Source organism: Physeter macrocephalus, chromosome 4 (genome assembly GCF_002837175.3).
Source record: "Physeter macrocephalus isolate SW-GA chromosome 4, ASM283717v5, whole genome shotgun sequence".
NCBI lineage: Eukaryota > Metazoa > Chordata > Mammalia > Artiodactyla > Physeteridae > Physeter > Physeter macrocephalus.
In genome coordinates, this window is record NC_041217.1 from 37,766,885 (window position 1) to 37,794,369 (window position 27,485).

Here is a 27,485-nt window from a genome sequence, read left to right on the forward strand (position 1 = left end):
TCCTTCATCTGGTACATAGCCCTCTGCCTTTTCATCTTGTCTATCTTTCTGTGAATGTGGTTTTTGTTCCACATGCTGCAGGATTGTAGTTCTTCTTGCTTCTGCTGTCTGCCTCTGGTGGATGAGGCTATCTAAGAGGCTTGTGGCAGTTTCCTGATGGGAGGGACTGGTGTGGATAGAGCTGACTGTTGCTCTGGTGGGCAGAGCTCAGTAAAACTTTAATCTGCTTTTCTGCTGATGGGTGGGGCTGGGTTCCCTCCCTGTTGATTTTTTGGCCTGAGGCGACCCAACACTGGAGCCTAGCTAGGCTCTTTGGTGGAGCTAATGGTGGACTCTGGGGGGCTCACACCAAGGAGTACTTCCCAGAACTTCTGCTGCCAGTGTCTTTGTCCTCACGGTGAGGCACAGCCACCCCCCGCCTCTGCAGGAGACCCTCCAACACTAGCAGGTAGGTCTGGTTCAGTCTTCCATGGGGTCACTGCTCCTTCCCTTGGGTCCCGATACACACACTACTTTGTGTGTGCCATCCAAGAGTGGAGTCTCTGTTTCCCGCTGTCCTGTCAAAATGCTGCAATCAAATCCTGCTAGCCTTCAAAGGCTGATTATCTAGGAATTCCTCCTCCTGTTGCTGGACCCCCAGGTTCAGAAGCCTGACGTGGGGCTCAGAACCTTCACTCCAGTGGGTGGACTTCTGTGGTATACGTGTTCTCCAGTTTGTGAGTCACCCAGCCAGTGTGACTGGGTGGGATTTGATTTTATTGTGGTTGCACCCCTCCTACCGTCTCATTGTTGCTTCTCCTTTGTCTTTGGATGTGGGGTATCTTTTTTGGTGAGTTCCAGTGTCTTCCTGTTGATGATCATTCAGCAGTTAGTTTTGACTCCGGTGTTCTCGAAAGAGGGAGTGAGAGCATGTCGTTCTACTCCACCATCTTGAACCAATCTCCAAGATTATTATTTTTAAAAAATACACATGCAAAACCTTAATTCTTCCACGCTGGCAGCCTGGGTATGTGTGTCAGTTGGACACACTTTCTAACTTCTAGTTCCCTGATAGGGTCAGTGTATAGAGGTCGGAGTCTGAAATGTTTTAGCAAAACAAGGATACCAACATTCTCATCAACACCCTTGTAAAAGTTCCTTCTATTTTCTCTTTTGCAAAAGTTGAGTCCTTCATAAATTCTATGCTTTTAAAGAAAGTGTTCTTATTATCATATATATTTCTTTAAAGAAAGTAACAAACACAAAATGGCATCATTTGATCCCAAGATTTAATTGCAGTTTTGACCTTCTGCAGAAATTAATCTTAATCAACCAGTCTGAAATTTTCTGGTCAGCATCAATAAGGTAATCTGTTATGTAGGTCCTCTCCACCTCCCAGAGGAAGAAGAGGCCATCAATTTCATAAATCTTTGCTGTCTAACACCTCTGCCCTGGCCCCAAAGAAGATGTCCTGATTTAAAAATAATCCTTTTTCCGCTAATAGCTCCTTTGCCCCACCCTTCTTCCTATGAAAACCTTCCATTTGTACAACTCCTCTGTGCATCCTTATAGTTGCTAAATGGGATGCTGCCCAATCCATGAATCTTTTAATAAAGCCAATTAGATCTTCAAATTTACCCAGCTGAATTTTGTTGTTTTTAATAGTGTGAATCCTTCTTTATGCCTAATATGTGTCATCAGCCTTCTTTATAAGAATTATCACCTCTTGTTATGTAGTACTTCTTTTTTGAGGTTTTCTTTGTAAAATATTAATCCCCAAAGCCCTCAAATAAATAGAGTTGAGGGACCAGAAGGGGGAGTTCTCCTGCCCTAGGAAGACAACAGAGACCAGCAGGAAGAAGAAAGAATCCTCTTCTTTCCTGGCAAGGGCTCAGCCAATGAAAAGCCATGGACTCTTTGTTTACTACAGCCCTCCCAACTTCCTTTTCCTCCCAAGAAAAGCACTCTCCTTCCCTTGCCATGCAGGGACTTGCATATGACTCACCATAGTTGCAGACTTCAAATTGCTATTCTCTGAGGATCCCAAATAAACCCATTTTTGCTGGAGAAATAACTGGCAGTCTATTTGTTTTAGGTCAACATCTTTTACATCTCTTTGGCTTCCAAGAAGCAGCAAATAGAGTTATAAACATATTCTAGGAGAATATGGCTGTACTTACCCTTTTTTGCGCTTTAGAATTATCAAACAGGAAACAATGACGGATAAAATCAAGAAGATCATACCAAAGAACATGCCTAGGCAGTAAAACATGGTAATTAAATGCATGGAAAATATAACCTGTAGGTTTCAAACTGTGTCTTAATGAGTTTTTAAAAAGTAAGTATAAATTCTGTTTTTATAAAACACCCCCCACAGGCTTATCTTTAAGATTTCCCCTCTGTTCCTGGTTTAATCTAGCATATTAGTCTTATTACCACAGGGTTATAAATGAGCAGTGAGAAAGCAGTTTGTGACCTTTGTCCAACAGCAGTATTTCAACAAGTGGGTGAGAACAAGCACTGGAGCTCCTCTGCTCAGCTCAGCTCACCATGACCCTGCACACATCTCTTGTGTGAGGCACAAGGTGCGAGTTACTCTATGCAGCAGACTCTAGTGACTACCACAAAACTATTCCTCTCACATAGGCAGATCACAGAAATGGGCTTAGAAAATTGGTCTCTGTGGCTTTCAATTTATGCAAATGGGCATGACTACCATCCTGAAGACTATTCCCAGGTTATAAACTAAAGAGCAAGTTGCCTTCTCCAGACACATTAAAATAGGAAGAATGGTTCTTTTTTTATAATGGTTCAAAGATAGTATAGAAACTTTGATAAAGGACACTCACTCTATATGCATATAAGGATACCAGTTTTGCTACACTATGGCCTGAATTCATTATTCTTTTCTTTCTAATTAAAATAGCAGTCTAAGATATTTTGATCTCTCTTTTTACATTTCACTTATTATCAGTGGATACCTACTGTTAAGGATGTTTCCTCAGCAAACCCTTCATATAACTTACCAACTATGAGATAATCACTCGTGCCTAAAAGGAAGCAAAAGCCACAAAAAACATCAGTCTGGCACACAACATGATCAAACAGGAGCTCTCAGCCAGTTATAATTCATCCTGATTTTTTTCTGTACAGATTCTTAATTTTTTTCTAATATAAAAGCCATTGGTTTTACTCACACAATCTCATACTATTTTGTGTACTCAGCAAAGTCTGGTTTTTTCTTTTAAAATTACTATTTTGTCATAAAAGTAGTATAATTAGAGCAGAAAGTTTATAAAACAGAACAAAAGAAAAATATCATCCATAATCCTACTATCCTGAAATATTTTAGTACATTCCCTTCTAGTACATTTTCTCATGCATCTAAGTTTTTACATAATTATAGAATATCTATCTAATCTTTGAACAGTTGAATTAAGTGCTCAACATATATTTACTTTTACAACCTTTATTATTACCACAACCACCACTAATGCTACGTGTATAACATTATTAACACTTCATTATATTTTTAACATATTTCTCATCTGTCTACTGCTTTCTTATTTACTTTTCAATGTTCATAAGTTCTAAGTCAAATTTGTTGACCTTTTATAATTTTCTCTATCATATCAAAAAGTTCCAAAAGTTGTTTTTCTTTTTCTAGCTGTTTTATCTTCTTTTTTTCCTTTTCTACTTTAGCTTTCCTATGTTGTTTTAAAACTTTTAACTATTTATTACATCTGGTATTTATTGTAAGATAAAAAAAAGGTTCCAAATTTTTTCAGTGCTACGTATACTATTTGATCATCTTTTTCTTCCCCTTGGATTGATGATGTCTCCGTTATTAGATTGTTTTCTGTAAGATACTTTAATTTCTATTTATACTGAGCTCTATTTTATTAATATCTACTTTATTCCATTTTTGGTAAAGATAAGTCTACTTTTGGTGATATAAAATGATTTATGTATTGTGACTTTCTATTTTAATATCTGGCAGGTCAGTCCTCCCAAATTATGTGAATTTTCTGTCTCTCACAGCCACATCATTCGAATACTCAAAAGGCATTCAGATAGGTAGTGATCTTTTTGCCAAAGAAATGAATATAATTTGATATTAAGGGAGTGTCAAGTTTATAATTTAGAAATATTATTTGTGAGTGAGCTTTGTTAATGCATTTAAGGCATTAACTGTAAAAAAATTGTATCTTGAACAATCTTGGTATTCAACCACGTATTTTAAGTAAGAGTGATAAGAATGGGGGAGAAGAGAAGGCTAAGACTAATTTAGATTAAGGAAGGTTATTCATTATTCATTTTGCCCATCTGTTATTTGATGTGTACAAGTTTAAGGTTTAGGATTTTCTATTTTACATCACCCTCTAGTTGCCAGCAGAAGGCTACCCTTCTACAGATCTCAATGACACATGATTCCTAAATCACTGTATCCAATGTACCAGGTTAAAATCCTGTAGTCTACACCAGTGTGGGAGAGCGGCCAGCTAGTCTCTGCAAGTTGGAAGGTGATCCCCGACTCATGCTGAAAACATTCTTGAAGGCCTGCTCTACCACTAATCTGCTACTGAATTTTAAGACCCATAGGATGTAATCAAATTATTACTGTGCAATGTATGCAGCAATAGAGTAATAATGGGCAAAAAAGGTTCAGAGAAGTCCCTGAGGAGAGATGGATGGGTTAAGAAGTGTGAGGAGCAAGGCTTGCCTTATTCTCATTGCTAAGGGCTTTTGGGGAAGAATTAGGGACTCTTATTGCACTCCTTAGCTCTTAGCTAATGCACACCATATGGCACACCACCACATTCAATGTCAGTACAGATGAATGAATGAACAGTAACCATGGCTGGGAAGGACCTACATTCCTTGCACTTGCACTTACAAGAGGTACATATGGCCAGAGGAGGGTCCCACAGGTCATATTCCTGGCACTGACTCCAGGGACTGCCTTCCAGAGTATACCCATCTTCACACTCCAAAGTTACATTATCTCCAGAGTGATATACTTTTCTCATTTTCAGTTCCTTCTGGATTCCATTCATAATCTGTGGGAGGCTACATTTTACTTCTGAAATTAGAAAAATTAAAAAAGAAATTGATATTTTCTTGTTAATTGTTAGTTGAAACTTTGCTTTTAGCAAAGATGAGTCATGTCTTCCATCAAAAATTATTGATACCTCTCCTACAACATCTTTTTTTTTTTTTTTTTTTGTGGTACGCGGGCCTCTCACTGTTGTGGCCTCTCCCGTTGCGGAGCACAGGCTCCGGACGCGCAGGCTCAGTGACCATGGCTCACGGGCACAGCCGCTCCGCGGCACGTGGGATCTTCCCGGACCGGGGCACGAACCCGTGTCCCCTGCATCGGCAGGCGGATTCTCAACCACTGCGCTACCAGGGAAGCCCTACAACATCTTATTATTTAAAATTCTCTGACTTCCCTTTTTATGTAAAGCAAGGGAATATAAATGTATTGCTTATAATTATTTTAAATTATCATACTTTAAATTATTGTTAACTCTTCAACAGGCAAGTTGTGGAAAGGTTAGGAATTAGGATAACCATGTTCCAGCCTTGGAACCACTTGGGCCACACCATAAGAAAACAGGAATATCATTTTAACTCTCTTTAGGTATACAACTAATATGGGTATTTTGTCTCTTGAATAAATGCATATTTCTGGCTCATTTCTATACATAGAACAAAGAAATTAATAAATTATGATTCTGAATTTAAGGTATTAATTTTCTACTTAATTTTATCTCATTTACCTTGTAAAAATTAATAAATAGAAACCTTAAATTAAATAATTAAATAGAGTCTGGAGACCAGAAGGGGGAGCTTTCACACCCTGTGATGACAGCAGAGCTCAACAGCAAGAAGAAAGACTCCTCTTCTTTCCTAGCAGCAAATCAGCAAGGAAAAGCCATGGACTCTTTGTTTGCTAGATCCCTTACAACTTCCTTTTCCCTTCTGTTAAAAGAGTTCTCCTTCCTTTGCTATGCGGGGACTTGCATGTGGCTCACCATGGCTGCAGACCCCAAACCGCAATTCTCTGCTGATCCCAAGCAAGACCATTTTTGCTGGAGAAATAACTGGCAGTCTATTTGTTTTAGGCCAACAAGCCCATCCTTTGTTTTGCTTTCCTTCTCTGCCTTGCCACTGATACCTTCCAAGCAAAGCCTGCTTTTCAGTTGTAAAATTAGCCTAAGTTCTCTTTTTAAAATAAGAACCAACAGGGTAAAGTGGCATTTCTCAGAATATGGTCTGTGGTCCTGCTACATCAAAATATTCTGATGGGTTTGTTAAAAATAGACCTCTGGACTCTGCCTCAACATGTCAGAGAGTTCTTGGGAATGGAATTTAAGAATCTGTCATTTTAGGGAAAGGTGTCCAAGATGGTAGCATAGGAAGACCCTAAACTCACCTCCTCCCATGGACACACCAAAATTACAACTACTTATAGAGCAACTACCTATGAAAATGACCTAAATACTAGCAGAAAAAAAATTTCCATAACTAAAGAGATAAAGAAGGAACCATAATGAGATGAGTAGGAGAGGCAGAGACATGGTATACTCAAGACCCACAGCCTTGGTTGGTGACCCACAAATGGGAAGAATATCACAATCATAAAGGTCCTCCCTGAGGAGTGAGGAGTCTGAGCACTTCACTGGGATCCCCAGCCAGGGGTCCTGCTCCAGGGAGATGAGCCCCCACAACACCTAGCTTTGAAACCCAGTGGCGCTTATGTTCGGGAGTGCCAGAGGGTTATAGGAAACAAAAATGTCACTCTTATAGGGCACATGCAAAGTCTCATATGCTCCGAGTCCCAGGACAGAGGCAGTAGTTTGAAAAGAGCTTCAGTCGGAACTACTTGCTGATCTTGAAGAGCCTCTCAGAGAGGCAGCAGGCAACTGGGATTCCCCTTAGACACTGTTAGCAGCCATTCTGGGGAGCTCATTCTACCAAGATAACACCAGTGCTAGCAAATGCCATTTGGAAATCCTCCCTCTAGCCTATTAGTGCTGGAGGCTTACCACCACCAGTGGGCCTGTACCAGCCCACAGCAACCCAGACATGTACACAGCCATGTGGGGACCTGGCCCCACTCACCAGAAGGACAGCACCTGCCCTGAGTCCCTCTGGGCCATGCAGACAGCCACATAGGGACCTGGCCCCGACCTCCGGTGGGCTTGCATGAGCCCTGAGCCCCCAGGGTCTTGTAGACAGCCCCATGGGGACCCAGCCACTCATACCAGTGGGCCAGCACCAATGCTGAACCCACCACCACCACCTGGCTATGCAGACAGCCACACAGGGACACAGTCCTACCCTTCAGTGGGCCAGCATCAGCCCCACATCCCCCTGGGTGTGCAGCCAACCACGAAGGAAGCTTACCCAGCCCTCCAGTGGGCCCACAGCTACTGTACAAAGCATGGCCTAGCAGCCAACTTGGCTAGCTGTCAGCCCCACATACCAGTGTGCCCACAGTAGTTGGTACCACAACAAAAGAAGGGCACAAGCATCGCACATAGGTGGCACCCATAGAACATATAGCTTTCATGACCAGAGGGGAGCATGCTGCTGGAACCACAGGATGTTTCCTACCATGGCCACTTCTTCAACATCAGGAAACGTAATGGACCAACTTAACACAAAGATATAAACACTGAATATTGGGCAAAATGAGGAAACAGAGGTGTATGTTCCAAATGATTGAACAAGACAAAATTTCTGTAAAAGAAATTACTGAAGTGGAGATAAGACATCTACATGATAAAGAGTTCAAGGTAATAGTCATAAAGATACTCACTGAACTCAGGGAAGAATGGATGAGCACAGTGAGAAGTTTAACAAAGGAATAGAAAATATAAAGAAGAACCAAACAAAGCTGAAGAAGAGATAAGACATCTACATGATAAAGAGTTCAAGGTAATAGTCATAAAGATACTCACTGAACTCAGGGAAGAATGGATGAGCACAGTGAGAAGTTTAACAAAGGAATAGAAAATATAAAGAAGAACCAAACAAAGCTGAAGAATACAATAACTGAAATAAAAAATACACTAGAAAGAATCAACAGTAGATTAGATGATGCAGAGGAATGGATCAATAATCTGAAAGACAAAGTTATGGAAATCTCTTAAGCTGAACAGAAAAGAGAAAAAAGTTTTTTTTAATGGGATAGTTTAAGAAACCTCTGGAACAATATCAAGCATACTAACATTCACATGATGGGGGTCCCAGAAGGAGAAGACAGAGACCAAGGGGCAGAGAACTTATCTGAAGAACTAATAGTAGAAAACTTCCTTAACCTGGGGAAGGAAACAGACACCCAAGTAAGAAAGTACAGAGAATCACAAACAAGATGAACCCAAAGAGATTTACACCAAAACACATACTATTAAAATGGCAAAAAGTGAACGATTAAGAGGGAGTATTAAAAACAGCAAGAGAAAAGCAACTAGTTATGTACAAGGGAACCTCCAAAAGAATATCAGCTGACTCTTTAACAGAAACATTGCAGGCCAGAAGGGAGTGGCACAATATAATCAAATGATAAAAGGGAAAAATCTACAAACAAGAATACTCTACCTGGCAAAGTTATCACTCATATTTGAAGGAGAGTTTTACAGACAAATAAAAACTAAAAGAGTTCAGCACCACTAACCTGGCTTTACAAGAAACGTTAAAGGAACTTCTTTAAGTGGAAAAAAAAAGGCCACAATTAGAAATGTGAAAATTATTGAAGAAAATATCTCACTGGTAAAGGTAAAATAGTAGATCAACTATTTATAAAGCTAGCAGAAAGGTTAAAAGACAAAAGTAGGGAAATCATCTATATACAAAATAAGTAGTTAAAGGATACACAAAACAAAAAGATGTAAAATATGACATCAAAAATATTCAACATTGTTGGCGGGGGGAGTAAAAATGCAGGGTTGTTAGAATACATTCGAACTTAAGAGATCATCAATTAATCATATATACATCTATATGTAATCATAGATGAGAGATAGATGAGAGATAGATAGATAGATAGATAGATAGCTGTTATATATGAACCTCATGGTGACCATAAACCAAAACCTATAATAGATACACACAAAAAAGAGAGAGAAAGGAATCCAAACATAATGCCAAAGAAAGTCATCAAATTGAAAAAGAGGAGAGGAAAAGAAGAAAGAAGAACTACACAACAAAACAATCCCCCAAAATTAACAAAATGGCAATAAGTCCATATCTATGAATAATTACTTTAAATGTAAATGGACTAAATGCTCCAATCAAAAGACAAAGAAAGGCTGAAAAATACAAAGAACTCATACAACTCAACATCAAAAAAACAAACAATCCAATTAAAAAATGGGCAGAGGATCTGAATAGACATTTTTCCAAAGAATACATACAGGGCTTCCCTGGTGGCGCAGTGGTTGGGAGTCCACCTGCCGATGCAGGGGATGCGGGTTTGTGCCCCGGTCCGGGAAAAAAAAAAAAAAAAAGAATACATACAGATGGCCAGCAGGCATGTGAGAAGATGCTCGGCATCATTAATCATCAGAGAAATGCGAATCAAAGCCACAGTGAGATATCTCCTAACACCTGTCAGCATGGCTAATATCAAAAGAAACAAATAACAAGTGTTAGCAAGGATGTGGAGAAAAGGGAACTATCATGCACTGTTGTTGGGAATGTAAATTGTACCCACTGTGGAAAACAGTATGAAGATTTCTCAAAAAATTAAAACTAGGGACTTCCCTGGTGGTGCAATGGTTAAGAATCTGCCTGCCAATGCAGGGCACGTGGGTTCGAGCCCTGGTGTGGGAAGATCCCACATGCTGCAGAGCAACTAAGCCCGTGTGCCACAACAACTGAGCCTGCACTGTAGAGCCCACGAGCCACAACTACTGAGCCTGCGTGCCACAATTACTGAAGCCCGCATGCCTAGAGCGCATGCTCCGCAACAAGAGAAGCCACTGCCATGAGAAGCACGCACACCACAACAAAGAGTAGCCCCCGGTCTCCACAACTAGAGAAAGCCTGCATGCAGCAACGAAGACCCAATGAAACCAAAAATAAATAAATAAATAAATTTTTAAAAGAATTAAAACTAGAACTACCACATGACAGCAATTCCACTCCTGTGCATTCATCTGAAGAAAATGAAAACACTAATTAGAAAAGATATATGCACCCCTATGTTCATTGCAGCATTATTCACAAAAGCCAAGATACGGAAGCAACCTAAATACCCATCAATAAATGAATGGAAAAAGAAGATGTGGTATACATACACAATGGAATATTACTGAAGTATAAAAAGAATGATATCTTACCATCTGCAACAACATGGATGGACCTCGAGGTACTATGCTACATGACATGTCAGACAGAGAAAGGCAAGTACTACATGATTTAACTTATTGTGGAATCTAAAAAAAAAACAAACAAATGAACAAACATAAGAAAACAGAAACAGAGTCACAGATACCAAGAAGAAACAGGTGGTTGCCAGAGGGGAGGGAAATGGGTGAGGAAAGAAATAGGTGAGGGAGATTAAGAGGTACAAACTGTCAGTTGCAAAATACAGGGGAAAAAAAAAGACACAGAGTGGCTGTAGATAGATAGATAGATAGATATAGATATATAGATAGATGCTGCCTATAGGAGACTAACTTCATATGTAAGGACACACACAGACCAAAAGCGAAGGGATGGAAAAAGATACTCCATGCTAATGGAAACGAAAAGAAAGTTGGGTGGCAATACTTATATCAGACAATATAGATTTTAAAACAAAGACTGTAACAAGAGACAAATAAGGACATTACACAGTGGTAAAGGCATCAATCCAACAAGAAGATATAACAATTGTGTATATATATATATACACACACATACCACAAAGAGGAGCACCTAAATATATAAAGCAAATATTAACAAATGTAAAAAGAGAAATTGACAATAATACAATAATCGGGGGGGGAACTCTAGCATCCTACTTATATCAATGGACAGATTATTCAGACAAAAAAATCAATAATGAAACGCTGGCCTTAAATTACACATTAGGTCAGATGCAATTAATAGATATATACAGAGCATTTAATCTAAAAGCGGCAGAATACACATTCTTTTCAGGTACACGTGGAACATTCTCCAGGATACATCACACATTGTAGGTCACAAAAAAGTCTCAATAAATTTAAGAAGACTGAAGTCATATCAAGCATGTTTTCAGACCACAACACTATGAGATGAGAAATCAACCATATGAAAAAAAACTGCAAAAACCACAGACATGTGGAAGCTAAACAATATGCTACCAAACAATGAATGGGTCACTGAGGAAATAAAAAAATACCTGGAGACAAATGAAAATGGAAACACAATGATCCAAAATCTATGATATATGTCTAGAACTATCTAAAGAACTGCAGAAGCAGTTCTAAGATGGAAATTTAAAGCAATACATGCCTACCTCAGGAAACCAGAAAAATCTCCAATAAACAAGCTAACCTTATACCTAAAGGAACTAGAAAAAGAAAAAGAAACAAACCCCAAAGTCAGTAGAAAAAAAGACATAATAAAGGTCAAAGCAGAAATAGATGAAATAGACATTTAAAAATATATAAAGGATTAGTGAAACTAAGAGTTGGTTCTTTGAAAAGATAGACAAAATCGATAAGTCTTTTGCCAGACCCATCCAGGAAAAAAAAAAATGAGAAGGGCCCAAATAACTATAATCAGAAACGAAAGAGGAGTAGTTAAAACCAACAACATAGAAATACAAAGAATCATAAGAGATCACAGCAACAGACACCAATAAAATGGACAACCTAGAAGAAATGAAGTTCTAGAAATGTACAATCTCCCAAGATTGAATCAGGAAGAAATAGAAACTAGGCACAGAATGATTACTAGTAATGAAATTGAATCAGTAGTCAAAATATTCCCAACAAACAAAAGTCCAGGATCAGAGTGCTTCACCGGAGAATGCTACAAAACATTTAAAGACTTAACACCTATCCTTCTCAAACTATTCCAAAAAATAGAAGAGGAAGGAATACTTTTAAATGCATTTTACAAGGTCAGCATCACCCTGACACCAAAACCACGCAAAGATACCACAAGGAAATTAAAAGACAATATGTCCAACACACATAGATGCAAAAATCTGCAACAAAATATTAGCAGACTGCATTCAAAAATGCAATAAAAGGATAATTTACCATTATCAAATGGGATTTATCCCAGGGATGCAAGGATGGTTCAGTCTGCAAATCAATCAAAGTGGCACACCATGTTAACAAATTAAAGAGTAAATATCATATGATCATCCAATAGATGAAGAAGAGGCTTTTGACAAAATCTGACATCCATTTATGAAAAAAACACTGAACAAAGTGGGTATAGAGGGAATATACTGCAACATAACAAAGACCATATATGACAAGCTCACAGCTCACATCATACTCAATGGTGAAAAGTTGAAAGCATTTCCTCTAAGATCAGGAAGAAGACAAGGGTGCTCACTCTCATCACTTTTATTCAACATAGGTTTGAAAGTCCTAGCCTCAGTAATCAGACAAGAGAAATAAATAAAAGGAATCCAAATCAGAAAGGAAGCAGTAAAACTGTCACTGTTTGCACATGACATGATGCTATATGTAGAAAAATTTAAAGATGCCACCAGAAAACTATTAGAACTAATGAAAGAATTCAGTAAAGTTGCAGGATACAAAATTAATACACAGAAATCTCTTGCAATTTTATACACTAATATGAACTGTTAGAAGGAGAAATTACAAAAGCAACCCCATTTTCAATTGTGTCAAAAAGAATAAAATAAAAAGGAATAAATCTAACCAAAGAGTTAAAAACTTATACTCTGAAAACTATAAGACATTGATCAAAGAAATTGAAGACAAAACAAACAAATGAAAAGATATACCATTCTCATGGATTGGAAGAATTAATATTGTTCAAATGACCATATTACACAAGGCAATCTACAGATTCAATGCAATCCCTATCAAAACATCAATGGCATTCTCCACAGAACTAGAACAAATAATTCTAAAATTTATATGGAAACAAAAAAGACCTTGAAGAGCCAAGCAATTTTGAGAAAGAAGACAAAGGTGGAGGTATCATGCTCCCTGATTTCAAAAAAATACTAGAAAGCTACAGTAATAAAAACAGTACGGTACTGGCACAAAAAGCAGACATATATATCAATGGAACATAATATAAAGCCAAGAAATAACCCACACTTATATAACCAATTAATTTATGACAAAGTAGGCAATAATGTACAACTGGGAAAAATCAGTCTTTTCAGTAAATGGTGTTGGAAAAACTGGATAGCAGCATATAAAAAAATCAAACTGGACTACTTTCTTACTATATACAAAGTAGACTCAAAATGGATTAAAGAATTAAGTGTAAGGCCTGAAACCATAAATCTCCTATAAGAATATATAGGCAGTACACTTTTTTTTTTTTTTTTTTTTTTTTGTGGTCACGGGCCTCTCACTGTTGTGGCCTCTCCCGTTGTGGAGCACAGGCTCCGGATGCGCAGGCTCAGCGGCCATGGCTCACGGGCCCAGCCGCTCTGCAGCATGTGGGATCTTCCCAGACCGGGGCACAAACCCGTGTCCCCTGCATCGGCAGGCGGACTCTCAACCACTGCACCACCAGGGAAGCCAGGCAGTACACTTTTTGACATCAGTCTTAGCAACATTTTTTTGGATATGTCTTCTCAGGCAAGGGAAACAAAAGCAAAAATAAACAAGTGGGACTACAACAAACTGAAAAGCTTTTGCACAGCAAAGGAAACTATCAACAAAATGAAAAGGCAGCCTACTGAATCGGAGAAGATATTTGCAAATGATATATCTGATATGGGGGTCAATATCTAAAATATACAAAGAACTCACACAAATCAACATAAAAATCCCCAAATAACCCAATTAAAAAATGGTCTGAGGACCTGATATACAGATGGCCAAAAGACACATGAAAAGATGCTCAACATCACTAATCATCAGGGAGCTGTAAATCAAAACCATATTGAGATACCAATGCATACTTGTCAGAATGGCCATTGTCAAAAAGACAACAAGTAACAAGTGTTGGCGAGGATGTGGGGAAAAGGGAACTTGTACACAGTCGGTGGGAATGTAAGTTGGTGAAATCACTATGGAAAACAGTATGGAGGTTCCTCAAAAAATTAAAAATACAACTGTCATGTGGTCTAGAAATTTTATTTCTGGGTATTTACCCTAAGAAACCAAAAACACTAATTTGAAAAGATATATGCATACTCATCTTCATTGCAGCATTATTTATGATAGCCGAGATATGGAAGCAACCTAAGTGTCCATCAATGTATGAATTCTTCATCCAAAGAAGATGAGGTGTATATATACACACACACACACACACACACACACACACACACACAATGGAATATTCCTCAGCCATAAAAAAAAGAAGTCTTGCCATTTGTGACAACACAGATGGATCTAGAGGGTATTATGGTAAGTGAAATAAGCCATACAGAGAAAGACAAATATCATATGATATCACTTATATGGGGTATCTAAAAAAATAGAACAAACAAACAAAACAAAATAACAGACTCATAGATACAGAGAACAAATGGGTGGTTTCTAGAGGGTGGGTGGGAAAGGTAAAGGGAATTAAGAGATATAAATTTCCAGTTATAAAATAAATAAGCTACAGGGATATAATACACAGCATAAGGAATATGGTCAATAATATTGTAATAAATTTGTATGGGGACAGATGATTACTAGATTTATTTTGATGGTCTTTGAATAAAGTATGCAAATGTCAATGCAGTACATGTGAAAGTAACATAACATGGCACATCAATTATACTTCAATTTTCAAAAAAGACTCCATATTTTTAGAAAGTTCCCTGGCTGATTTTGCTAATGATAAAGACAGAGAATGACTGCTAAAAAGCGTGTTTAAAGAGGACAGTTATTGAGACAAAATGAATTTTATTTACATGAGAAGAAAGCAGCTGTCAAGAGAATGGAATATTACCCTTTTATTTTCAGCAGAAGAACTATCACAGAGTCTTAATTTTTATAATTCATCTTTGAACTATTCCCTGAATCTTCATATTTCTTTATGTAACTAAAGCAAGGAGGGGCGAGCTTTCCAGTTTCTGCAGAACCATGGGGACTCTGATTTTGTGCTGTCCATTCTTGCAAATAAACACAGGAGCGTCTCTGTGGTGGGTCTAATTTTCTCTGTCTCTTAAATCAGAGGGCTAGGAGGACAAGAAGGATTTAGGTTGGGGAGAACCCTAAGATCCTATAACCACAGCAGCCATAGGACTAACTGCTCCTCAACATTAGAAACACATGCATGTCTGAAATCTCTCCTGCCTCATCCCTGACCTTAGTCTAGTATAGAAGAATAGAAAAAAGCAAGAATAGAAAAGAAACAAACAAAGTAAAATCACTTAACTTACAGTTTTGCAAAATCAAAAGAACTACATTTGAAAGGAGACAGTGTTCTGAAAGCAGAATTTACACCAGAATTTCGATTCTTGCCTTACAACTTTCTTCAGTGTCTATAATTTACCACAATCTTTATTGCTGAAAACTATATAATTTTACTACCCCAAGTGTTTTAGAAAATCATCATTTGAAAAAAGTTTTTAACTAATTAAAAATTCACCACTGTAATGCATTATGAAACATATTGAGAGAATACATTTTATAGCTAAAGTTGTTATGGCTTGTCTAACCAAGCTGTACTTTGTAATTTGCATCTTTCTGTTACAGATTTGGATAGGTTCTGGCAAATCTCGGGGTTTTTTTTGTTTTTTGTTTTTTTTTTAACGGTACGCGGGCCTCTCACTGTTGTGGCCTCTCCCTTTGCGGAGCACAGGCTCAGGACGTGCAGGCTCAGCGGCTATGGCTCACGGGACTACCCGCTCCGCGGCACGTGGGATCTTCCCGGACCGGGGCACGAACCCGTGTTCCCTGCATCGGCAGGCGGACTCTCAACCACTGCACCACCAGGGAAGCCCAAATCTCGGGTTTTATTTAATTAAGTTTGAAGATGAATTACTAAGTGGTGCAAACAATCTCTGCTGTATGTTTCCTGTGGTAACTTGCCTCAAATCCTAATTGGTGTTAATTCTGTGTATTGTAAATGCTTGAATTTAAAACTTAAAAAATGCATGTTTAAGGTTCTTTTTGTAATTATGAGATATAGTAAAGTGTGAATCCATTAAAAAAAGGAGACAGTGTTCAGTGCAGTGTTCAAAAGCAGGGGCTGAGCAGGGGTCCAATCCTAGCACCACCACTGCTGAGCTGCAGATCATGGACTAGTTACTGGATCTCTCTCAACCTCAATTTCCTCCTCTGTAAGATCACAGAAATAATAATCCCACCTCATCAGATTGTTTTGGAGACTAACACCAATAACTTTCGTAAAGAACTCAGTATCATGCCTAGTCACAGAATATTATTTTTATTTCCACATTTTGTAGTTTTTTAGAATATCGCCAACAAAGATTTTAAAGTCAGATGTCATTTTTATAAACAGACTTGCTCCAGGGAAGAGAGGAAATAAACACCTCACCTTTAGCCCTGGAGATTGTAATGAGACTTCGTACCCAGTAATTCTCGGAATTAATTGCTTTTAACCATGCTTCAGGTTCAATATTCCGCACAACAAAGTGTGCTCCTAAGTCTCCTATTAATCTCCTAAGGGTTTTTGTGAGGACCACCTGTGATTCTCTCAGGCGCTTTAGAGCTGAAATATTTTATTGGTTAAAAGCCCATAAAGCATTTAAAATTGGTGTTTGATGTCTATTGTACTACTGGAAATTCCGTAAGTTCTTCCTACTTATTTGGTAGAGTTGAGGGTGCTTGGACAGGCTTGCTTCCTATCTTTTCTTCTGCTTTTCTCCAACTCTATTGATACTCATTTTATGATACCCTCAGAAGTGATCTCTCAGCCTTATTAGCATCATGCATCAGTATTTCATAAAAATCAGGCAAGAATACCAAATACCTTTGCAATAAAGATCAAACAGGCTCCAGGTTCCCTGCTGTGTACAGAAAATGAAGGCCTTTCCCACCAACTTGTAACCTGGGTCACAGGTGTAGTTGACTGTCATCCCAGGAAGATATGGAGAGGCATGTCCTGCAATGTGGTGGCCATTGTGGATCTTGGGTGGATGTGGACAAGCTAAGAACAAATTCCCGCCAAAACACAAGAAAAGACATTCAGTTAAACTTAGAAGTATGAACACTCCAACACATCTAATAATATCTCTGTCTATTAGAATCACAAGAAAACCCAAGGCAGGCAGGTCCCAACGCACTAAATGTTTGCTGATCAGTGGGAAAACCAATTCTCTAAAGCCAGACTTCTCAGCCTTTAAACAGGACCATCTGTAATCTCTACTTGTAAATTGCATCAGGTGGGAATACCACTGGGATACACAAACTAGCAATTCAGTGCATTCTGTCCTCACTGGAGGACCGAGCTCGTGTGGATAATCACAGCCACAAGTGCACCTGATTGTCTGGTACTGTCATTTAAAGCCAGACTAATATGTAAAAGGAATGAGCTACAGAGGTCAAGAGCACCTTGTGTTCAAGAGCACGACCTTACACTCCACTTCTCCAGGGCATCCTGAGTTCCCTTGGCTAAAGGTGAGATGAAGGGTCAACAAAATACAGTCAGAGGCTGGAGCAGAACTCAGAAATAACAAAAGTAGCATGAATTCCTATATCAGAGTTTCCTTAATTATTTCTACATCATCAATTCTGAAATATATTACTAAGATCAACATGTGCTTTTTGCTCTGCACACCCATCCATCTAGTATAAAGACAACTCAGTAGAGATGGCATAACAATGTTTTCTTTGGCATTTGTTTTCAGTGCTTTGAAAATATTCCCTAGAAAATCTAGGCTTCACTGATTCTCTCCACTCTCTCCTCTCTTCACCGTCCCACAATCATCACTCCAGAGGGAAGGGTCATCAGAATACCCCCCACTGGGACAGAGTGTGGCACATCTAAAGCCATCTGTTATTCACCTGGCAGGTAATTCTGTCCCATATTTATAACAAGGCTATATTCACAAGCAAAAAGGACTGTCACTACAGAAATATGGAGGTTTGGCCTGGACATACTGATCCTTCTAGGGCATGGGGAAATGTGCACTGACCAGTAGGAACAGAAAGTTCACAGCGAGGGGCAGGGCCACTCCAAACCCCATTTCCCTGACTGTCACTGGTGCAGCGGATGGTGCTCTCCCCAGTGAGGCTGAAGGTCATCCTTCTGTCTGGGTGGGAGTCACATGTGTAAACAATTTCTTCTCCATAAGGAATGTCTCCCAGAGAAGTTCCTGTGTGTTTTCCATTAAGGATAGCTGGAGGATTTGGACAAAAGATTTCTAGAAAGAACACAAAAGTTTTAGGTTCCATTAGTTTCAATCAAAGGATTATAAAATAATTATGCCCTGTGATTGTTGTATTAATACATTTTTTCTATGACAACGTACTTAAATTGGATGGAACTGAAATATGTAAGGCTTCCTCTGAGATGGATCTAACTCAGGCGAGACAAATTACAGTTTGTTGTGAAAGTACAAAATACCCTTCAGGTAGCTAAGTTTTTAATCCGTTTGGAGTTAATTAATTTGTTTTGTTTTTTTCCAGCAACCATTTTATTGACAACTTTATGTCAGGCATCATAAGAATCCTGGGTTGACAATGGGGTACAACACAGACAAGATTTTTCCCTCAAAGATTTGAAATTCTAGGGAAATCTGGGTTAAGTTTATTAAATGTGGGCTATCATTTTCAGCAGATGTAAATTTTTCTTGATGACTCAAGACAATTATCAGTACCAATACCAAATATACAATAGTGTCATCAGACTACATTGATTCCCATAGGGCTCTTTATAGCCAGATTAAAGGGCCTCAGGGAGCCTGTTTTTCTTCTTCCTTTTTTGTTTTTTCTTTCTTTGAAGCTATCAGCTGTCATTTCTTTCTGTCAAACAGTGTATCTGTTTCTAGCAGTTCCCTCCCTGAAACTAATCTGATGCTCTTAATCTGGTACCAATTTAGGAAGAGATATCAGATCTTGTCAGAAACGTGTATAAAGTGAGGGTACACTAATGATTGACTTCTCATACCTGGAGTTTAACTAGGTGCTTGTTTTCCCAGTTTACTTATATATTTATTTTCAGCTTTATGTGTCACAGGAAGGTGGAGCTTGCTTGATGTCTGTGTTTAATACATATTGAATGTTCTTGTAAAGCTCCACCATAATCCCATAAAATGTTCAAACAGACTTCTAGCAAAGCATTTTAACAAAATCCAAAATAAAATGAACAATCTAATCATCAGGAAGAGGCATTTTAAAAAGTCTTAGTAAACAGAGTAGGACAAATCAGTATTGTTTTTGTACATAGAACACTTTTATATATTTATCAATTTCTGAATCTTTATTTGAGTTTTATTGAAATTTAGGGCACCTCACCTAGTCATTTCAAATATTGACTCACCTTCCTGCAAAACACTAATTTATCCTATAAATGTTTTATTTTCTCTGTAACACGTACCACTTTTTGACATACTATTTTATATATTCTATTTTTAAATTTGTTTACTGGTTTATTTTCATTGTCTGCCTCCTTGAACAGAAAATGAACCTCGCAAGAGCAGGGATAACACTATTCAGCACTCTCTCTAGATTCAAAGTCCTGGCACATGGGAAGCCTTCCTCAATATATACCATGAACAAAATGAGAGGCTGAATAAATAGTTCAGATATGTGACAAGATAAAAGGACATAAAAATTTAAGAGAAATTACTCCTTGGTGATAAAACTGAAAAAGTAAATGAATAAAGAAATTTTGGTGTACTGTTATGTCATCTACTTTCTCCCCACATATTCCCCACAAAATTCAACACTGACATTAAACTAGTGACTTACAGATTAGTAATATGAACACATGATGTATAATACCTGCCAGACCTTTTCTGAAATTCTTCCAACAAAGAAGTATTTTACCAGTAATTTGTTAAATAAAGATCCAGACAACAGGTGATTCCATGACGTGAAACATACTAGAAAAACATAAGGGGCGATATCCAGATTGCAGAGTTATTCTTTCTACTCACGTTCACACACAGGAACACTGCTGTTCCAAAGGCTTTTCATTCCAACCAAGACACAATGACAAGCAGAGCTGCCTTTTAATCGGAACCTAAGGGAAAAAAAAGGTAGCAAGTAGGGGAGAAATTCCCATTTCTCCATCTCTTCATTGATAGATAGTCAGCTTTCTCACTTCAGCCTAAATACCATTAAGTCTCAGTTCTTTAGGAACCTGAATTCAGTAGTTGCCAGAAATTCACAAGCCAAAGTATTCTAAAGTATCACAGGGTCCTGTGACAGACAAAGCAATCAGAACTTCTACACGTAATAGTCAAACAAACAACATAGCCCAGTGTCACCTCAAAAGTCCCTGAACACAGAGGTGGACTCTCCCCTGTGCCCTAGACCCACACCCATCTCTCACTGACAGTCCTCTGACATTCCTCTTATCCTCATTAGTGGGTCATAAGCAAGAACAGCTCCTGATCTGGGGAAGCAAAGCAGGGAACATCGGGAAAGAGAAACGACATTGTTCTTGCCACTACAGCTGTAATGGCCAGAAGGAGGCTCACAGAGGTCTCTGCCACTGAAATGCCCAGATTATTATTAGATCCTAGGATCCTTATGAAATCTGCTCATCATTATTGGGTGGCAGACTTTGTAAAAGTCAAAGATTCCTGGAAATCATTAAAAATAACTACTATATTGCCCAGTCTTGTTACCTCCCACAGAAAATGCATTCTACTGAGAGTCCTAGATCCACATGAATAACTAATAATATTACCTGAAACAATAACACTGACCATATGATTCCAATGTCAAAGACTTTACTGATGCAAACAGATGTGATTGGATTAAAAATACTTGCCCATATACTATTACAAATTCCACTATTGATTAGTTTTTAGTTTCCTAAAACAACCTTTGCCTGATTATCACATTGCAAACAATTTTTGTCTTATACATTAAACTTTTTATTAGTAAATTTCCCACAGAACTATAATTTTCTGCGTCCAAACAACTATTTCCCCATTTACTTCAAACTCCAACCATGAATTCAAGATTAGTGTCTATATTTACGTTTGTATTCAACATTGAATTGCATGTGCCAATTTCTTTATCTCCTGATAGTGGTGCCCCTGGGTACTGACACATTTCAAAACTGCTCAGAAGTCAGTCTCCCCAGGTACTTCTATTCCACAGGTCAGCCTCACTTTTTGGATTAACTCCTGAACCCAAGAGAGTCACTACCCAGCACTGTGTTCCTGGTCTCTATTCCAGGTCACACTTACCCCTCATTACAGATGAAGGATACTTTTGCTCCAAGCTGGAAATTAAGTGGAAAGAGCACACGTCCATTAGGAAGTTGGTCCAGGAAGTCAGCACATGATTTCACTAGGAATAAAAACACAGGAGTGAGATGTCCATGTGAGGGACAAAGAGATTGATCCGCAAGCCAGAAGAAAGTATAGGCACCTGCACATCTGGGAGCTTCTGGGCTCCAGTCTCCCTGGGATGTACAGCGCAGAGAAGCAGCCCCTTTGAGATCATAGCCAGGCTCACAGCTGTAGAACACTTCCTGGTCAGAGGAAAAGTCATCCTTGTGGCTTGGGATGTGCTTACCATGCAGGATTTCTGGAGGTGGTTGACATACTGAGGAAAGAACAGCAAGGTACCTGTCAATTTTGGGGAAATATCTTTTACTATATCCTGTGCCTACCAGGGAGTTTAAAAATCTTATTTACACAGTGTGGATTTTAAAAGAAAAGATTTGCTAGTTCAGTACCCACAGTTTACTGATGAGCAAACTAAGGCCACAGGGCAGAGCTATGAGTAGAATGAATCTTTCTCCAACACCTTCTCTGTTTTTTCTACTAAAACATTCCTAAGACTACAAGCAGAAGGTTCCTTTTGCTTTCTAGGACTGGCCATCCAGTACAGAGCTGTGAGAGTTGGTGGACTGTTCCACCTCTTACACTTCCTAGAAAGCTCTCCTTTCTGGCTTCAACAAGGAATACCTTTGCCCAAGTGTCATCCAACAGACCCCATACCTAGCACACCGTACAGTTAGTCACCCATCCCCCTTCATCTTTTTTTCCCAGATCCTCCTTGAGAACTGTAAGCTTCTGCTTGGTCCCTATGTGCCAGTCTGGAATCTTCCCATTCCACTGCTAAGCCAGGCATTTCAGCATAAAAAGACAAGAGAAGCCACCAAGACCAAAATCCCCTTAAAAGAAAAAAGCTATAGACTTTTAAAAGAGAGAACATATTGTTTAGAGTATATTTTGACTCAAAGTTTGGCTGCCTCCATCCACAGACCAATTGGTGTGTTCTCAGGGCAGCAGAACACACTTGAGCCTCAATCTTAACTGTATATAGTGGAATAAAAATGAAAACAATTGCTTGGATTTGAGCAAGTCGTTTCCACTTCCTTGAGCCTCAGGGTTTTCAGTAATAACATAGGGGAGTTGGAACAGAACGACTGACGTCTAAGGCTTTTTAATCTGATGCTATCATTTCAGAACCCATGGCTCATTTGCTTTCTGACCTTCTCCAATGATAAATCACTGTTATTGTTATCATACATTATTGTTCATAGTACACTTCACTACACATTATCATTGAGCTCTGCAATCAGAAAGGCTCTTGAATTCTAGGCCTTATTCTATTGTTTACTAGTTCTGTGACCTGGGCATAGTTCCCTAACATCCCTAAGACTCAGTTTTCTCAATGTAAATAGGAATAAGTATAGTTCCTACCTTATATGTTTGCTTAAGTATTAAATTAAACAATGTATATAAAATGGGTGCATTACAGATGGGACAGAGTAAGCATTACTTGGCAATTATTATTATCAGAGGTAACAGATAGTAAAGTTAGTATTATGTTTAGAGTGTTTATCCCAGTTTCATAGCTTTGCATGCCTATACACACACATGCATACCCTTTCCTTAGTTTCAACAACTCCTACCATTTATACTCCCTACACCCCCAGCAGAGTCTCAGTGGATGAAACTCACCCCTGGAGCAGCTTGGCAGCTCAGGTACCCATGTGTTGTTGGCCTGGCATTGCACAGTGTTGGACCCTCTTATGACAAAGCCAGGCTGACAGCTAAATCTCACAATCTCACTTAAGGAAAGTGAACTCTTATTTCCCGACACTCTAATTCCATTTTCAACTTCTGGAGTTGTGCATTTATTAGCAGAAATACACTGAGGAGGAAGGCTGCTCCAAACACCAAGCTGATTGTCTTTGCTGGTACAGTATATTGACTGTTCTCCCACGAGGTCAAACAGCTTTTCTCCATCTGGCCCAGTGTGACACTGATAAGTTACCACTGTTGCATATTGATAAACGTTTCTATTGCTGCTGTAGAAGTCTCCATTGGATATGGCTGGGGGTGGCTCACAATGTATACCTGGGATAAGGGAGAGTGTGGTAAACAACAGCTTAACTTTTTATTTTTTAATACAACTTTTTAAGAGAAGTTTTAGTTGCAGAACAAAATTGAAGGGAAAGTACAAAGATTTCTCAAACACCTTCTGCCCCTACAAATGCGTAGTCTCCCCCATTATCAACATCCCCCAGCAGAGTGGTACATTTGTTACAACTGATGAACATACATTGACACATAATAATCACTCAACATTACAGTTTACATCAGGGTTCACTCTTGGTTTGCAAATTTTGTGGGTTTCAACAAATATGTAATGACATGTTTCTATCATTATGGTATCATGCAAAGTATTTTCATTTCCCCAAAATTCCTCAGTGCTCTGCCCATTAATCCCACCCCCAACCCATCCCCTGGCAACCACTGATGCTATTACTGTCTCTGTTATTTTGCCTTTTCCAGAATTATTATTATTATTATTATTTTTTTTTTTTTTGCGGTACGTGGGCCTCTCACTGTTGTGGCCTCTCCCGTTGCGGAGCACAGGCTCCGGACGCGCAGGCTCAGTGGCCATGGCTCACGGGCCCAGCTGCTCTGCGGCATGTGGGATCTTCCCGGACCGGGTCACGAACCCGTGTCCCCTGCATTGGCAGGGACTCTCAACCACTGTGCCACCAGGGAAGCCCCAGAATTATTTTTTTTTACTATGAATTATTTTACTATGAATTTAAATAACAAATACAAAGAATCAAGTCACTTCCTAAACTGTAAGTAATTACAATACTGTTCTTTTATTCTAATATTTGCTAATATCATGTTATTTACATAGTTGAAATTTAGTTGTGTATGATTGGGTTCTGTCCATAATAATTTCATGTAAAATATCCATGTATTATTATGGTTTACATACTTATGATTTTAAATGGATAGTCTATGTGATTTTATCATAAATTGTTAAGTTATTTACTTACTGCTGGGCTATGTTTTCTATTGTTTATGTAATAACATCTTTGCAGGTTAAATATATTACCTCTGCCACTACTCATCAAGTAAAGACCAAAAAGAAAAGAGTCATGTCAGTATGTGTTGATGCTTTTTTCCCTCTCCTTTTATTAACAATGAATTGGTCATTCATATCTGAACAAAAGTGCCTCTGCACATTACACCAGAACACCCAGGAAATTTTTATCCACCCATGCTTCAGGAAGTGGGTCGGATGGACCTTGGAGGTGGGGAGAGATCCATTCTCACTTGCTGTAATTGGAGAAGAAGCAAAACTGAAGAGTACAAAACAGGGTGGACATGCAAGGAGATAGAGAATTTGTGGAAGTCTAGCCAGCCTGATGGGAGAATCAGGCACAGGATAAGAGGAGGACAGAGATGAGTTTGGAGGCAGAGGAAAGGGAGTGAGTTCCCCTGTCCTAGGTGAGTTCTCAAGGAGTGAGTTCCCCTGCCCCAGACAACCCTGGCAGGGGCTGGGCTTTCCCCTCTGGTGACAATAGCAAGCTCCCTCACAGAGGAGGTGAAAAGCAAAAGTGTTGAATGATTTACTGCCTGGCTACCCAGCTGCAACTGGAGGGAGCCATTGCTCTCCAGCAGCATGAATTTCTGAGAAGGGACCTCCTTGACTTGGGGGAGGGAGAGGAAAGGGAAAGAGGTGGACAAGAATAACAAAGAACGTTGAAGGAATTCTTTGCCTGCTGTCTGCTTTGAGATGTTAGCTCTACTGGAGGATCCTCTTACTGCTCAGTGGTGCTTACATAAGCCACAGTTGCTAAGCCCACACCTCTCCTCACTCTGCCACCAGCTTTTCCTATGCCAGGTTTTTTGTTTGATTGTTTGCTTTTTGTACCCTTCCTCCCAAGTGCAGCCCCAGAGCCAACTCAGGTAAAAAGAAACCAAAACTTGAGGTATAGTGCCACCTGTTGAATTGCAAAAATCAAAGTAAACATCTAAGAAAGGTATGCTCTACTTCAAATGCACATTTTGTCAAACATTATGAAAAGTCACTGTAATATGGTACCACAAAAACCCCAATAATTCTCTAGCAACTGAATCCAAAGGCACAGAATATTGCAATCTGACTAAAAAAAAATTCAAAATAGCTGCTTCAAGAGATTCAATGAGTTACAAGAAGACTCAGAAAGGCAATTCAATGAACTCAGGAATAAAATTAATAAACAAGAAGAAGTCATTTACCAAAGAGACTGAAATTTTTAAAAAGAACCAGACAAATTCTGGAGATGAATAATTCAATGAATCAGATGAAGAATGCATTAGTAAGCTTAGGAAATAGGGAAAATTAGGTCAAAGAAAGAATTAGCAGCCTGGAGGATAGGAATTTAGAAATAACTCAGAAGAGGGGAGAGAACTAAGGTTTTTAAAAAGTAAAGAAGACCTATGAATCAATTACAGGAAAAAAACCTGTAAATAATACAAACACAGGTAAAGCAGACCTATGAATCAATTACAGGAAAAAAACTGTAAAAAGTACAAACACATGGAGGCTAAACAATAAACTACTAAATAACCAAGAGATCACTGAAGAAATCGAAGACGGAATCAAAAAATACCTAGAAACAAATGACAACGAAAACACAACGACCCAAAACCTATGGGATGCAGCAAAAGCAGTTCTAAGAGGGAAGTTTATAGCAATACAATCCTACCTCAAGAAACAAGAAACATCTCAAATAAACAAACTAAACTTACACCTAAAGCAATTAGAGAAAGAACAAAAAAACCCCAAAGTTAGCAGAAGGAAAGAAATCATGAAGATCATATCAGAAATACATGAAAAAGAAATGAAGGAAATGATAGCAAAAATCAATAAAACTAAAAGGTGGTTCTTTGAGAAGATAAACAAAATTGATAAACCATTAGCCAGATTCATGAAGAAAAAACGGAGAAGACTCAAATCAACAGAATTAGAAATGAAAAAGGAGAAGTACCCACTGACACTGCAGAAATACAAAGGATCATGAGAGATTACTACAAGCAACTATATGCCAATAAAATGGACAACCTGGAAGAAATGAACAAATTCTTAGAAAAGCAGAACCTTCTGAGACGGAATCAGGAATACACAGAAAATATAAACAGGTCAATCACAAGCACTGAAATTGAAACTGTGATTAAAAATCTTCCAACAAACAAAAGCCCAGGACCAGATGCCTTCACAGGTAAATTCCATCAAACACTCAGAGAACAGCTAACACCTATCTTTCTCAAACTCTTCCAAAATATAGCAAGGGAGGAACAGCCCCAAACTCAATCTACGAGGTCACCATCACCCTGATACCAGAACCACTCAAAGATGTCACAAAGAAAGAAACTACAGGCCAATATCACTGATAAACATAGATGCAAAAATCCTCAACAAAATACTAGCAAACAGAAACCAACAGCACATTAAAAGGATCATACACCATGATCAAGTGGGGTTTATCCCAGGAATGCAAGGATTCTTCAATATACACAAATCAATCAATGTGATACACCATATTAACAAATTGAAGAATAAAAACCATATGATCATCTCAATAGATGCAGAGAAAGCTTTTGACAAAATTCAACACCCATTTCTGATAAAAACCCTCCAGAAAGTAGGCACAGAGGGAATTTACCTCAACATAATAAAGGCCAGATATCACAAACCCACAGCCAACATCGTTCTCAATGGTGAAAAACTGAAACCATTTCCACTAAGATCAGGAACAAGACAAGGTTACCCACTCTCACACCTATTATTCAACATTGTTTTGGAAGTTCTAGCCACAGAAATCAGAGAAGAAAAAGAAATAACAGGAATCCAAATTGGAAAAGAAGAAATAAAACTCTCACTGTTTGCAGATGACATGATACTATACATAGAGAATCCTAAAGATGCTACCAGAAAACTACTAGAGCTAATCAGTGAATT